Source organism: Terrapene carolina, unplaced genomic scaffold (assembly GCF_002925995.2).
Source record: "Terrapene carolina triunguis isolate 2854851 unplaced genomic scaffold, T_m_triunguis-2.0 Scaffold558, whole genome shotgun sequence".
Lineage (NCBI taxonomy): Eukaryota > Metazoa > Chordata > Testudines > Emydidae > Terrapene > Terrapene triunguis.
The window spans coordinates 4,227,681-4,243,000 of NW_020664909.1; positions in this window are offsets into that span (position 1 = coordinate 4,227,681).

The following is a 15,320-nucleotide window of genomic DNA, read 5'->3' on the forward strand; positions in this document are numbered from 1 at the left end:
GATACCATGATGTATGACAGATGAACACTGTTCAACATGATACTACTATTAAAAGGTGACAGGTGTATTGGAAACCTTAAAATATCCTTTTCTCAAGTTATGTTTTCATCAGGATTTTAAATAACAAATTAGAGCTGTTTTCTGCAGAAAGTGTCACCTCAAGCTCTAGCTTCCCAAATCCTAGCAAATGACTAGTAGGGCCAGTCAAACATTTTATGTCAAAACTGTTTTTCAATGGAAAAATTGGATTTTTGACTAAATAATACTTTTCCTTGAAAAGTGTCTGTCTGCTTTCTGCAGAACAAAATTGAGTTTTGGAATTTTGGTCAAAAATATTTTGGCCAAAATCTTAGTTTTCAGCTGAAAATTTTTGTTTTTTTTTGACAAAAGGTCAACATTTTCCACTTTTTTTTCCTGACTTAATGGTTAATAACTTTTATTATTTGCTGCAAGAATTTGAAAATGTCTGATATGCACAGGAACTGAGGACCATAGGAATTCTTACACTGGATCAGACTACCACTCCATCTTGTCTGGTACTTTGTCTCCAATGGTGGCCTGCACCAGGTGCTTCAGAGGAAAATGTAAGAAATCCTGAAGTGGGCTATTATGGAGTAAATGTGCTCTGTTGTTAAAGAGAGGGGGGATCTCACCCGCCACCTGAGGAGGAGGAGAAGCTGTGAGGGAGCGCTCCTCCCCAAGCCAGAGAGAAGAAGGAGAGCATTACCTCTGCACTGGCCCATGGGCAATTTCTTCCTAACACCTTCAGATAGTGGATGGGTGCCTGAAGTGTGAGGGTTTATAGCTCTTCAAATTCTTATTTTTGTACTCCTTACTAATCTAAGTCTGGTTGTCCCTGTTATCCATATAAATGTTAAGTATTCTGGGTTGCAATTGAAATCAGTATATTTGAAAACGTAGAAAAAAATCCAAAAATATTTATAATAAATTTAAATTGGGATTCTATTATTGTTTAACAGTAGGATTAAAACTGTAATTAATTGTGACTATTGTTTAAATATTGTGATTGATTGCGATTATTTTTTTAATCATTTGATAGCCCTAACAGATATAGCTAAAATATCTCCCTCCCTCCCTCCTACTGCCCTGGAAAGGAATTCTGAGCCAGGGATCAATCAACTACTCAAACCTGCTAAAAGTAACAGTGTGGCAGCTGAAAGGGGAGAACTGAGGTATTTGGGGTACTCTGAGGGTATTGCAATATTCTTCTGAAATCACAAGAATCCTCTACCAACAAGATACATGGAATCACCTGGACTGAATTCCAGTCCTTGTGCTACAATAGGTGTATTTATACCCAGACAGATCAGGTAAAGGATTTCTTAGAATTCCTACGTGATGGGCTTCCTACGAGATTTAAGTCCAATACATTCAGGAGACAGGTTGCTGCCATGGCAAGTGTCTTGAATTGCAAGGAACCAAAGATGATTCCTAGTCATCACCACATCAAAAGATTCCTTAGAGCAGCAGCACTTATTAGTTCTCCTGAGGAAATTGAATCTGATGTTAGGAGCTTTAATGGAAAAAAACATACATTTGAAGCATTGCACTCTGTTTTGGCCTATTTTCTATCTCTCAAAGTGAGTCTTAGTAGTAATCACGTTGGCTAGGAGGGTATTGGAACTTGGAGCATTGTCTATGGAGCCTTATCTGTGTATTTTCCATAAAACCAAACTAACTCTGGTGGATGGATGCATCTTTAATTAAAAAAAAAAAAAAGACATGATTTTCCACAGGTCACTAGACGTGGTTTTGCCTTCTTAAATTGGGCATAAATTGGATGTCAGGAGAGCACTTAAAAATCTATCTCAAGTGCACAAAGCCTTATCGGAGATCCACAGCTCTTTTCATCAATATTTCTCTTAAGTTAAAGGAGAGAAGGTGCCTAAACCTAACGGTGTCTGCTCTGAGCAGGGGGTTGGACTAGATGATCTCCTGAGGTCCCTTCCAATCCTGATATTCTATGATATTCTATGAAACCCACTATCAAGCCATGTATTACTGAAGCCTATAGAGCTTTTGGAGAGAACATTACAGCCTGCTCTCTGAGAGGTTTCCATGTTAATGTTAGGTGACTTTATATTAATATGTTCAGTTAGTAGTTTTCAGTTTTATAGACTCATAGGCTTGGTCTACACTACGGGGTTAGGTTGAATTTAGCCATGTTAGGTCAATTTAAAAATGACTGCGTCCACACAACCAACCCCGTTCCGTCGACCTAAAGGGCTCTTAAAATCGACTTTTGTACTCCTCCCCGGCGAGGGGAGTAGCGCTAAAATCGACTTTGCTGGGTCGAATTTGGGGTAGTGCGGACGCAAATCGACGGTATTGGCCTCCGAGAGCTATCCCAGAGTGCTCCATTGTGACCGCTCTGGACAGCACTTTGAACTCCGATGCACTAGCCAGGTACAAAGGAAAAGCCCTGGGAACTTTTGAATTTCATTTCCTGTTTGGTCAGCGTGGTGAACTCAGCAACACTCAGCAGCACAGGTGACCATGCAGTCCCCCCAGAATTGTAGAGCGTAGAATGTTTCTACGCTCCCCCTATCATCTCCGTCCCTGAGTTTATCGCAGATTAGAAGGCAAAAAAAACGCACTTGCAATGACGTGTTTTCCAAGCTCATGCAGTCCTCCCGCACTGATAGGGCACAGCTTAATGCATGGAGGCATTCAGTGGCAGAGGCCAGGAAAAAATTAAGTGAGCACGAAGAGCGGAGGCAGGACGCGATGCAGAGGCTAATGGGGGAGCAAACGGACATGATGAAGCGTCTGTTGGAGCTGCAGGAAAGCCAACAAGAGCACAGACTCCCTCTGCATCCACTGTATAACCACCTACCCTCCTCCCCATGTTCCATAGCCTCCTCACCCAGATGCCCAAGAACGCCGGGGGGAGGCTCCAGGCACCCAGCCACTCCACTGCAGAGGATGGCCCAAGCAACAGAATGAAGGCTGTCATTCAAACAGTTTAATTTTTAGTGTGGCTACAATAAGCAATGTGGCCTTGTCCTTCCCTCCTCCCCCACCCCACCCGGGCTACCTTGTCCATTATCTCATTTTCTTTAATTAATAAAGAAAGAATGCATTGTTTCAAAACAATAGTTACTTTATTTTGAAGGGGGGAGGGTGGTTGGCTTACAGGGAATTAAAATCAACAAAGGGAGCGGGTTTGCATCAAGGAGAAACACACACAACTGTCACACCGAAGCCTGGCCAGTCATGAAACTGGTTTTCAAAGCCTCTCTGATGCTCAGCGCACCTTGCTGTGCTCTTCTAATCGCCCTGGTGTCTGGTGCGAAACAATTGTCTGCTGTTGCTTTCACAGAGGGAGGGAGGGGAGAGTGACGACGTACCCAAAACCACCCGCGACAATGTTTTTTCCCCATCAGGCATTAGGAGCTTAATCCAGAATTCCAATGGGCAGCGGAGACTGTGGGAACTGTGGGATAGCTACCCACAGTGCACCGCTCTGTAAGTCGATGATAGCCACAGTAGTGAGGACACACTCCGCCGACTTAATGTGCTTAGTGTGGACATACGCAATCGACTGTATAAAATCGATTTCTAAAAATGGACTTCTATAAAATCGACCTAATTTCATAGTGTAGACATACCCATAGACTTTAAGGTCAGAAGGGACCACCATGATCATCTAGTCTGATCTCCTTCTCATTGCAGGCCACAGAACCTCACCCAGCCACATCTTTAATAGACATCCCCCATCTCTGGCTGAGTTACTGAAGTCCTCAAATCATGGTTTAAAGACTTCAAGTTACAGCGAATTCACCATTTACACTAATTTAAACCTGCAAGTGACCCATGTCCCATGCTGCAGAGGAAGGTGAAAACCCTCCAGGGTCTCTGCCAATCTGACCCAGGGGAAAATTCCTTCCTGACCCCAGATATGGCAGTCAGTTAAACCCTGATCATGTGGGCAAGACCCACCAGCCAGACCCCTGGGAAAATTCTCTGTAGTAACACAAAGCCCGCCCCATCTAGTGTCCCATCTCTGGCCATTGGGGATTTTTGCTACTGGCAGTCGCTGATGGGCCCCATGCCTTTGTAGGCAGTCCCATCATATGATTCCCTCCATAAATTTATCAAGCTCAGTCTTGAAGCCAGTAAGGGTTGGTTTTTTTTTGCCCCCACTGCTCCCCTTGGAAGGCTGTTCCAGAAGTTCACTCCTCCGATGGTTAGAAACCTTCTTCTAATTTCAAGCCTAAACTTGTTGATGACCAGGTGATATCCATTTGTTCTTGTGTCCACATTGGTGCTTAACTTACATAACTCCTCTCTCCTCAGCCTTCTTTTGGTTAGGCTAAACAAGACTCCTTGAGTCTCCATTAATAAGGTAGGTTTTCTATTCCTCAAATCATCCTAGTAGCCCTTCTCTGCACCTTTTTCCAGTTTGAATTAATCTTTCCTAAACATGGGGACCAGAATTGCACACAGTGTTCCAGATGAGGTCTCACCAGTGCTTTGAATAATGGTACTAACACTTCTCTGTCTCTCCTGGGAATACCTCACCTGATGAATCCAAGGCCTGCATTAGCCTTTTTCACAGCCACATCACACTGGCAGCTCATAGTCATCCTGTGATCAACCAATATAACCAGGTCTTTCCCCTCCATTGTCACTTCCAGTTTTGGACATCATCATTCTGGGGGCTGCTCAGTTCAGCAGAAGCCATGTTCACTTGGTTTCTCTAAGACCGTGTCCGCATTACCACTGTGCTCTCTGATCCAGCTGGAATAGTAAGAAGCTAACACTTACTTCTAGCCCTTGTATATTTCTGACTCTGGCAAGCAGCTGCCCACTTCTGCGATTCCAGCAGGTATTGGGAACTCTCTCCCTATCATCTTATATTTTGCGTCCCATATTTATATCTCAGTTTTTAAGGGAGGATTTTGTCTCTCAGAGATCAGAACTATATTGTGGCATCAAAGATGAAGACTAATCTCACTCAGACTTACCTGCAATGGAAAACTGAAAAGCCTAAGACTCTGGTTTTTACTTACCTGCCTCCTGAGATCCCTTGTCTGAAAAAAATGACAAATACATTTCTATTTTTTTAAAATCTGGAAATAAAGTAATTATATCTCTTTAATAGGTCAATAAGCGCAATGGATGGGATCAAGAAATACTGTCTTGGCACTTTGACTGGATACTTTATTCTCCTTGTAGTCTATGCAAAAGCCTGAGGGAGAGCTTAGGGTGCTTGTCCATTACACTGTTCACTAAACCTATAGAAGACTTAATTTTGGTACCACTAAAGGTTTGGGACCACCTTTGAGGTATTTGGGCTTTTGGAACCAGTTCATCTATCTGTAGTTGCTGAAAAATACATCCATGACTTTTCACATTATGCAATTATAGTTCCCCTATATTACCATAAACAGGAGGATAATGTATGTATTAAATAATTATTTGAATTGTAATTATAATTATATATATAAATAAATAGAATAGCATACTATGTATCTGATCCTTGGGGGAAAAAAAACATTGTTTTCCATCATGAATTATGAGAAATGTTTGAAAGTCAATGTGCTATAATGGTAATTTTGATTTTTAACATGTCATGATGATTCAACTGACTGCAATTCATAATGGTCAAGCTAGAGTCCAGACGCCCTGTTCTCAAATACAGAGAAGAAGCACCGCCCACTGTGTTCAGTGTGACTTGCTTGTATCTAGTGGTGAAACTATAAGGCAGCCACCAGAATTATGATCAGGTAAAATATCACCATTCCCCCTCTGAAGCTCATCATTACAATAGCTCAGTACCACAAGAGGTAATAGTAAGGCATGCTATATTGTCATGATTTTATTGAAAAGAGTCAAGTTCTCCCCCTAGACCAGATTACAGAGTGGCAAATGCCTGCAGTCACAATATTTTAGGGTAAGACACTTCATTTCTGAGAGTAGGGACACTCCATTAAGAACTCTAACCATATTTTGAAAAATATTTTTTGAAACTCTGATACAGATATTGCTTCCAAATTGTGTTTACTTTTGTTATATATTCTCTCCTGCATAGCTAGTAGTTTTCATATTAGAGTTCAACAAGTGTCCTTGAAACCTCCCTAATGTTGAAGAATACTGACTTTTGAAACACCATTATATCTCTAATAGTGAGATTTAGCTAATTACTCAATACCAAACAGTAGACAGGACATATGGCTCCTCATATACTACATGATATTGGTAATTCCATTACAACAGTAGGTGAGAATGGATTGTGAAAACTTCCACCATCTGTGGTAGCACTGTCTCACAATTGACTCCTTCCTGGGGACAAACTTTCCTATATTGTTTTCTGTTCTTGGTAGAAGATGCACCATCCACAGGTCTTGCTCTCTTAAAGGAAGATTGGCTCAGAAGGAGGCAAAGTTTTGTTACCTTTCTGGTGCTCCAATTGTGGGGTGAGTGTGGTCCTAATTTGTGTCTACTCTCCAGGGCCTAAAGGGACCATTTCGGCAGCTAGGGATCACCGGCACATATAGATGTCTGAGGCCCTTCCCGTGGGAATGTCCCTGTACTGGTTGCCTATAGAGCTGTGCAAAATAACTGGTTTTTTTGTTTTGTTTGCTGGCCGTTCCATAAAATTGGGGGGGGGAAATAATTCAGGTTGACCTGAAATGAAAATTTCAAAATTTTCCGGAAAACAAAAAAAAATTGAAATAAATAAATGATTCAACCCAAACTGAAACATTTTGGTTTGAGCTGTTTTAAACATTTATTTTTAAAATAAAACTGAAATAAATGTTGAAATGAGAAGTCAGTTTGAATTTTAAAAAAATCAAGAGTTTCATTTTGAAAATGTCAAAGTGAATCAGTTGGATTTTTTCTTGGACGGTTTTAGGTTTTATTTAATCAAAGCAATTCAGCAAATTTGACACAAATTTGCAAAATGTTTCAGTCCACCTGAATCTCCATTATTCAACTGAAAAATTTAACCCAGCACTAATATGAGAGGAGAGGTGCCCACCACCACCTGAGGATTTTCTCACACAGGAGAATTCTAAGGCAGCTGTATCTCCCACTGTAGACTGTAAACTACACATTCTGATTCTGTCATTTGCTATTGATGGGCTGCAGTTGGCTCTCCAAATTACATGATCTTGTTTCTGCTCCCTGATGGAGATGAATGAAATTATTTATACAGAAAAAACAAATAGCAAAAAATGAATAATGCGCATCTGGTATGAATGTTCAGACAAATTATCGTTCTTTATTAAAATTCCTAAAACTCTTGGGATTTGGAAACATTTTCATGAATACCCAGAAGTTATCAGAGGACTTTCAAATATTGACTAATATGACCCCCTATAACAGAGTGAAGCCTATACATTTATTTGCAAATGTGATTTTGCGTTATTCAATAACTTCTAGTTTCCGGTATTAGTTTTTAAAAAAAAAGCCTTTTAAAAATAAGTGTCAATATCTGAGAGACTAAGTTACATTTTTCTAAAGGTTCCTTCCAGCAGTGAGCCAGTACTCTTTTCAGCAATTTTGATTGAAATAGGAACTGCTGTTTATGGCTGTCCTCAGTGCCCCTTCAAGGCGTTGACTAAATGCATTTTTTTTTATCATTTCTGCCTCGTGCCTTGTTTATAGATAAAGGGGATTATTGTGTCCTGCCAAGTGAACTTCAAAAGGGCAATTTATACAATGTTTTCAATTTAGAATGTCTATAGAATTTCTCTCTAACATTCCTTTAGACTTCCAGTTAAACTAGTTTCATTTAATTTCTAAAGGATGTTCCACAGAATCTCTACCAAAAATTGGCCCATTTTTCTTTTGAGTCACTACAGTTCCTAAACTACTTTTCACAGAATGTTTTTATTTCAGAATTCTATAGTATTTTTTCCCCCACAAGGAATGTTGTTCCAAAAATGTTACCAACCAAAGCATGACATTTTTAAGGCACAAAGTAGGTTGTTCCCCCCATCCCCTTTTATCACAGAGATAGTGGCCTCTTGTAAAAATAAAATTTCATCCTATACATTTCAGAAAATAGTGTGGACTGAATTCACCCCCAGTCTAAATCTGCTTAGTATAAGGAATTACACCAGAGATGAATTTTATGTTTTGACATTTATATTCCACAGAATGTTTTGAAATTTTTTGCTGCTGCTATCACCTCTATAATGCCCCAATCCATAGATGATCCCATATTATCCTGGCTTTGATGACCCTCTGTATTTTTTTTTTAATTAATGATTCTATTGCTATGCCAGCCCCTTTGCATACTGCCCCATGGTCTCTTCTGATTCTCTTTTAGTCCTTGTTCATGATACTCTGTTTTCCACTGATAATCTGCTGGGACTGAGTGAGTGATCTACCAGTCAGTACCACATAGGAGTCAGTAAAAAAAAAAAAATGCTCATAGTGCCGCCGCCACCACTACCACCACTTTTCATATAGCTTAAACACAGTGACATTGCCACAGTCTCCATTTATGGAGGACCAGGGCCGGCTCCAGGCACCAGCCCAGCAAGCAGCTGCTTGGGGTGGCCAACGGTGAGGGGTGGCACGTCCGGGTCTTCGGCGGCAGGTCCCTCACTCCCTCTCCGAGCGAAGGACCAGCCGCCGAATTGCCGCCGAAGACTGAAGCGGCAGTGGTAGAGCTGATCGCGATCACGGCTTTTTTTTCTTTTTGCTGCTTGGGGCGGCAAAAACCCTGGAGCCGGCCCTGTGGAGGAGATCAGCACCTCTGCCATGTCATGTGCAGATGCAGTTCAAAGTGGACCATATTTTCTGTGGAAGTGAAAAGATGCTGGGTACTTTGGTTGGGTCCTTTATGAGGTTTTTGTTCAGGATGTTGGCATTCTTCCTCCTTGCTTGCCATTGATTTTCAGGGGAAAACCCCAAGTCTTCAAACTCTTGCACTGCAAGCCAGAAAAGGTTTTCTGGATTTGAGTCAGACTCTTGATATGTTGTTTAGGTCATCATGTATTGGAGGATCCTTGTTCGCTTGAATGCGAGGGACTCCCAAAGTATTCTCATGTTGTGATGAATTTGGGGAGGGTGGATATGTGTCAGTATGGGAAGCCACTGTTTTGGAATTGATTTTACTGTGCCCATAATGATCTGCATGGCGGTGTTAAATTGAGAATCAACAAGTGATGTGTGGGAGTTATCCATCCGGATGGGTGAGAAGTATTGTATGGTACAGAAGACGTGGCCCAGTGAAGAGGTCCATGGAGTTTTTCGATTGGTTCCCTACATAGTTCTGCCAATTTCTGGATGAGATTTATACAAGGTCTCGGTCTAATGTCACACCAAGATATTTTGGGGGTGGGATTGTATCTTATCTGTGGGTCACAGAAGTCCATGTGCAGTTCTGCTCTATCCTTTGGATTGTTTAGATGAAATGCTAACACAACAGTCTTACTGGGGTTTGGTTTTAGCCTCCTATGTAACAAATATTCTTCCATGATTTTAAGGTCATTAGTTAGATTTTGTTCAATGGTAGGTGTCACGTTGTCTGGAATGGCTCATGAGTGCCAGACTGTTAAAAGGCAGGCCAGAAATCCCAAACTGGTTGCATGTTATAAAATTAGATTTCACCAACCCAGTAACAAGTATGAACTCCTAAAGCACTGTAACACTTGGAGTCACAGACGGATTGGAATGTCCAAGAGGACTATGTCCTAGATGGTCACTTTGCACCAAAAATCACATCAATATTCAGGTTACTCCCAGTCCCAAAGGACCAGTCACTTACCCCAAATCAGTTGTATTCAGATCTCAAACCAAGGACACTTGGAGTCAACCCTGTAATTAACTAAAGATGTATTAACTAAGAAAATAAATGAGTTATTTACAAGATTAAATCAGGTAAGCGTACACACACATAAGAAGTACAATCTTAAGTTCAAAAGGTTATAGAAGCTTCTATAATAATCAAGCTTTTATGTCCCTTGGGGCTAACTCAAGTCAAGAAGCTTGGGGATCTCTTGCTTATGTCTAGGAATCTTTGCCTTTCAGAGTGCACACAGCATAGAGACCTCACTTTCTTCTGGTTAGGGATTTTTACCGCTCTGCTGCCCCCAGCTAGAGTCCAAGCTGATGGACAAGCACTCCTGCAGGTAACCTCTTTATGGGTGGGTGGAGGGAGCAATTGGCAAAGTCATTGTTCCACAATGGCCCATTTGGATTCAGTAGTCCTTTCTGATTGGCTTCTTGGGGTAACACTTCTTGGGGTAAACTAAGGCCTGGTCTACACTGGGGGGGAGGGGAGAATCGATCTAAGATATGCAACTTCAGCTACGAGAATAGCATAGCTAAAGTTGACGTATCTTAGATCGACTTAGATTGACTTACTTCACATTCTCGCGGCGCAGGATCGATGGCTGCCGCTCCCTCGTTGACTCCGCTTCCGCCTCTCGCAGGTAGTGCAGATGTACCCTAATATTTAACATTGGTACTGCTTCTCCCTGACTGTGGGGAATTGACAATCTTAACAAACATTTTTATAGTTACAGAGCAAACATTTAAACGTTACCTTATGAGTGGCACGCAGCTCCCTGCCGCAGTCCCAGTCCCCAGCCCCACTCAGCCCCCCCGCCCACCGCTCTCCCCTGCGGGGGCAGGAGGCAGAAGCTTGGTTCTGCAGCAGCCAAGCTTCCCCCCTCCCCCCGCTTCTTCCCCCAGCGTGGTTCTTTCCTGCCCCTCCTCCTCTCTGTCCCTGCGCCAATCAGCTGATGGCCCTAGCGAGGGGGAGGGGGAAGAGCGGCAGCGTGCACACAGTTCTGTAGAGGAGGCAGAGAGAGGTAGGGACGGCACCTGGGGGAAGGGGGTGGAACAGGGCATATCCCTTCCAGCCCCCTGCCATGAGCCGCTCAGGGCAAGGGGCTGGGAGCACCCCCACGAGCCGAGCACCCCAGCCTTCTGCCCTGCACCCCCACACCTCCCAGCTCTCTGCCCTGAACCCCCACACCCAACACACACCCAGCCTTCTGCCCTGCACCCCCCCACACCCCCATCCCTCTGCCCTGAACCCCCCACACCCCAACACACACCCGGCCTTCTGCCCTGCACCCCTCACAGCTCCCAGCCCTCTGACCTGACCCTTGAACCCCCCCACACCCAGCCTTCTGCCCTACACCCCCTGCACACCCCAGCCCTCTGCCCTGATCCCTGAACCCCCCCCACACACATCCCAGCCTTCTGCCCTGAACCCCCTCCCCCAGCCCTCTGCCCTGACCCCTGAAACACTCCCCCCCTCCAGGTCTGGGGTCCCGGCCATAGGCCCTGATCAGCCCTCTGCCGGCCTAGGTGAACGGAACCCCAGACTGGCAGCGAGCTGAGCAGGCTGGTGGCGTAAGATCAGCATTTTAATTTAATTTTAAATTATGCTTCTTAAACATTTTGAAAACCTTGTTTACTTTACATACAATAGTTTAGTTATATAATATAGACTTATAGAAAGAGACCTTCTAAAAATGTTAACATGTATTACCAGCATGCAAAACCTTAAATTAGAGTGAATAAATGAAGACTTGGCACACCACTTCTGAAAGGTTGCCGACCCCTGTCTTATAACATGGGATACTGATATTACAAGTAGGATTAATACATGCAGCATCCTGCAAGCATTCCATAAAGTCTAAACACATTGCTGTAACTCTAATATCTATTTTGATTAATGTTAACACACACATAAACAAGACTGGTTTCCAGCTATGCATTTGTAGGTGTTCAGTGAGGCCTAGGGATCTTGATGTGACCTGGTGCCTGGTCTGCCAGTGTTACAGTAGGTAAATCCCATGCCATCAGAGCAATGTCATCAGCATAAACAAAATGTCCGTGATGTCTAGGAAAGATCACTGGTATAGATATTAAATAGGATCAGCTCTAGGTAGGATCCCTGTGGTGAGCCATTATTGAGAGTGTGTGGCCTGCTGAGCTTTTCACCAAGGAAAACATGAAACCTATGACTGATCAGAACTACTTGGAAGAATTTTATCATTGCATTGCATGGGATAATTTTTCTGGTTTTCAGGAGAAGGCCTTCCTCCCTAAGGGTGGTACAGGTGATGACAACATTCTGACGGTCTGCCCTATTACATGGTAAGGCACAATGTCATCAAAATCGGCATCTGAACATCACTCAGTGAAGTCCCAGTTTGAATAGCAACAGGAGGAATTCATAGTGCCTATACTTGTGCAAAAATAAGCACAGAAGTTTGCGTATCGGCAGGCAGTGGTATGGCGCTCGCAAGACTATCATTACAATAGTTATTTAGAAGACCTGTCTAAGGTCATACATTAACTCCCTGGGTTGGGTCAAACCGCTAGCAGAAATTCCACAGCACAAATGACCCTGTTAGCATCATTCCCAACTTCTTCTCTAGCTTATCACCTCTGTGAGCATGTAAAGCCTCCTTAGGATCAAAATTCGAAGTATGCTTTCTTTGCTGATTGGGGTTTGGGCAGGAATAGAGCAAATTAACAAACAATACCATTTGGAGGCCTTAAAATACTTTGAATAAACCCCATCACAATGTCAGGTCAGATTAAGGGTAGCAAGGAGGTTGATGCCTTTAATATGAGTCAGATTTGGTAAAAGAGCATATACAAAAGTATGGTCTCTATGGGAGCCTGCAGATTAGCACTTCCATTTCTCATGCTGAGATGTAATCCCCTGCAATGTTGTATACTTTCCCCAGCATTGCAAGGTAAATCTTGGAGGTTGTTTGCCTATACTCAATCCCTATATTTAGGCTGTAAATCTCGCAGGCCTCATTTTACCCTTCTGCAGCATTTTAATAAGACTTTGCTGGCTCTACCTGCTGCCTCTTGAGAAGTGAGTCCCATAATCCTACAGACCCACAAAATTCACACAGTAAGGGCAAATTTCAACTTGAACAGAAAAAATGAAAATAAAAATAAACGTCTCCATTTCCTAAATATACTTGCCACTATTGAATTGTTTCTACTTAAATTATGAGACTATTAGAGCATCAAAGGCCAGTAACTACTAAAGCCACCCACCTTGTCAACCACTTTAAAAGCCTGAATGTTGATATTTGCACTTTCTTTGAAGTACACTGGCCAGGACTGGTGAAAGGAAAGTTAAGGACCATAGGTTTTTGTTATCAGGCCTCCTTGACAGCTTGCTCCAGCAAGAGGTGGCCTTTGTACTTTCACCCAAATGCCAGACAAGCAATATAGGTTTGGTAGGTAATTAATGAATGACTCATCAGCATCTGATTCCATAACAGCTGTGGGCATTACAGCATGTCATCACACCAAAATCAAGGCAAACAAAGTGGCTGCAGGTAATTGTTACCAGCAGTTGCGCTTAATGAAACTCCAAGAAGAGATGTTGTCATGATCCTGCGTGACTTTAATGTGCAAGTAGGAAAGAATAATGACACCTGGGCAGGTATACTTGGGAAGTGTGATATCAAGCAGAAGCATAGGAACAGGCAGCGACTGCTGGACTTTGTGGCTACCAATGACATGGTGATTGCTGTTGACTCTTCCATCACCCAAAGAATCACAAGCAAACCTGTTGCAGCCCAGATGGTTCACTAGGACTGCTATTGATCATGTCTTTGTCAGCAGTCATTGGCGGTCATGGTCCTAGATGCAAAGGTTCACAAATACTGAACTTGACACTGACCATCGGCTTCTACTGACAAAAGTGCACCTCTGACTTTGAAGATAGCCAGTTAATGGGCCAAAATTGTTTGAGTCAACTAAAAGCTCATAGTACAACCAAGTTATTGGACAGCTTTCTGTTTTGAACTGCTATCAAAGCATTAGAGACTAAAGTCTCACTCTCTTTGTCATCTGATGAGGGAGTCATGAGAGCTGATCATTGTGAGTTCAATGCTGGGTTGCAGCCCTTCAAAAATCACCCATGGATCAGTGAGGAGATGCTCACTGTAGTCAGAACTAAGAAAAAAGCGAGGATACAATTTGAGTCTTCAGACGTGTTCATCAAGGAGCAAAAACAAAGACTGAATGGGTGTGAATTTGGAACAAGAAAGGAAAAAAATCCTGGAAGTTGACTCAGTCAGCCAGTTTTGAGCAGGCTGCTGCCAAGCATTATCTCCGTTCCTTCTATTTAACTTTGCAGTGTTTGAGGGGGAAGGTGGCACCAGCTTGTCCAGCAAAGAACTGGGATAGCAGCATCAACCAGAGTCTGCAGAATCAGTTGCATCAATGGGAAGATAATTTCAAACTGCTCCTCAACTGTCCACCCCTACAGTCCCTCTGCCATTTGAAGAGGGGCAGGACGTTCCACTAGAGCCACCTTGCTTCAGTCAAGAAGAGATCTGGATTGCAGTCTATAAGCTGAAGTTTGGGAAGGCACCAGGGGTTTGTAAACATCAGCCTTGAGTTGCTGAAGACTGGTGAGAGTTTTGTTTTACAATGGCTGCATAGGCTTTTTCTTGACCCTCTGGCACATTGATATCATCCCTGATGGCTGGAAGAATGGTGTTATTCTGCCTTTGTTCGAAAAGGGCGATAAGGCTTTTGTTGGTCCCGGGGAGAGTCTTTGCTTCTGCGTTAACATCTCAAATCAGTGATGGAGTTTGTAGCAAAGGCTGGGATACTCAGTGTGGTGTTCAATCTGGTTGTTCCACTGTCAACCAGATCTCTACCTGGAGACAGCTTTTTGTGAAGGTGGCTGAATTTAATAAGCCACATGCATCATTTTTTATAAATTTCCTTCAGGCCTTTGATTCAGTGCATCCAAGCAGGTTTTTGAGAGCTGATGAGGCGGCTCAGCATCCCTGAGAAGATAGTGTCATAGAAAGAAGAGCTCTCTAGAGCAGTGATTTTCACCCTGTGGTCTGTGGACCTCTGGGGGTCAGCAGACTAAGATTTCCAAAGGGATCCACATCTCCATTTGAAAATTTTTAGGAGTCTGTAAATGAAAAAAGATTGAAAACCAGTGTTTATAGAGGAATGGAAAGATGTGCCTAGTCAATGGAAGATATACAGCATGGTTTCCTAGCTCCATGGGAGTTCAGAAATGCTCCATTTGATCACCATCATTGTTCAATATCAGCATTAATTGGTTGATGGATAACTTCAGGAGGCAGATGTCAGTGGCACTAAGCGGAATGCCATTCTGTTTTGAGATCTTCAAAATGCTGATATTGTCTTGTTGTCTCCGACTGGTGAATCAATGCAGCTAATGGAGTATTTGCTTGGGCAAGAAGCAGGGTGCATTGGACTGGTTGTTAATCCAGATAAAACTAAGTCCGTAGCCATTGCCATGAAACAACCTCCAGCTTGGTATTTAACCTGCCCAGATTTGATGTCAAGCAGGT